Source organism: Etheostoma spectabile, chromosome 17 (assembly GCF_008692095.1).
Source record: "Etheostoma spectabile isolate EspeVRDwgs_2016 chromosome 17, UIUC_Espe_1.0, whole genome shotgun sequence".
NCBI lineage: Eukaryota > Metazoa > Chordata > Actinopteri > Perciformes > Percidae > Etheostoma > Etheostoma spectabile.
The window spans coordinates 7,705,264-7,706,718 of NC_045749.1; positions in this window are offsets into that span (position 1 = coordinate 7,705,264).

A 1,455-nucleotide genomic window follows, 5' to 3' on the forward strand; every position below is an offset into this window, starting at 1 on the left:
GGTGACTTGACTGATTAAAAGATGAAGGTTACTAAACAACTTTAGTCCTATGTGGCACTTATCTGTGGAGACAAAACCCAGAGAAAAGCAATTGCTTACTGTTGCCTATACATGAGGATTTTGCATTACTATTGGAAATTCTTTGATGTGCAAATATGATTACTAGTATGAGTTATGAATGTAGCAGAATTAGGACCCAAATGCAGAGATGACAGGCAGGCAGAAGAGTGTTTAGCTGAGGGTTTATTTTACAAAAAGAGTATGCAAACGAGGAAACAGATGAAAACCAGGTGAATCACATCAGGGCGGGGCAGGACAATCAGACAGGCGGGAAAACACAGGAAGTAAAACTAGACAAGACTAGACAGGAGAACAGACTATCAAAATAAAACAGGAAACCGAACAGACACAAGAACACCACAAGACCAGGGAGAAAACACGGAGACTAACAGAAAACAACAGAACAGACACAAGGACAACAGAAGACCAGAGAGAAAACACAGAATAACAGAAAGCAACCAATGCAGAAAAAGAAGCAGGAACAAAACTGAAACCATAACAATATGCCTCTCTATTATCATACTTGAAATTGAGCTAAAGGTAGAGAAGGTGAAGTCACTGAATGGCTAATTACATATCACTTTGGCCTGCAAGTGATCTTTTTGACACATACACCCACACACCATTTTATACAGTAGTACATGAAAGAAGATGATATACTCAAATTGACCGACTAAACATTAACACACTGACTAAATATGAAAAAATAAATGTGTGGGTACATCAGATGAATATGTCATTTACTTGTAGACATACATTCAGATAGACAGACAGTACGAATGCACAGAATATGTATTATGCACATTCACTTATGCATGCACACAGTGTGTTTTGTCTTCAGGTTTAGTTAATTAACCCCCTACCGGCCCTTTAAATTTATTTATGTTTGATATGCACTTTGACCCAGAACAGGAAGTTGGCCATTTTAGTTTTTAGTATGCAGTCATTTTGCTGAATTGACTCACATCCATAGAATGTTCAAGAAATGGACCAACAGATCCCGTGAAGGAAATTAGAAGCACTTTTCCGGTGATGGCTGAGCGTTACTGCACAGCCTCCAACTAAGCTTGAAGACGTAGATGAGACGTGAGCAACCTGTCTAAAAGTGGTAAGTCTTCTAGTAGCTGTGCCAAGAAAAATCTCAATCATTCCCAATCTTGCAGAGACTGAGAGGTATATGTAAGGAGATAACATAGACACAGGCTAATTATTGCTAGATAACTAGAATGCTAGGTTACATTAGTAATTAAATCTAAACAGCTAATATAAGTGCAAACTGTCTGCAAGCTTACCCTGTACTATACAGGGATTCCTCTACTGTGCAACAGTAAGTCGCATGTTTATGACATAATTGTTAGCCTATTTTTACAAAAACGTCTGCTACAGAGCCATAAC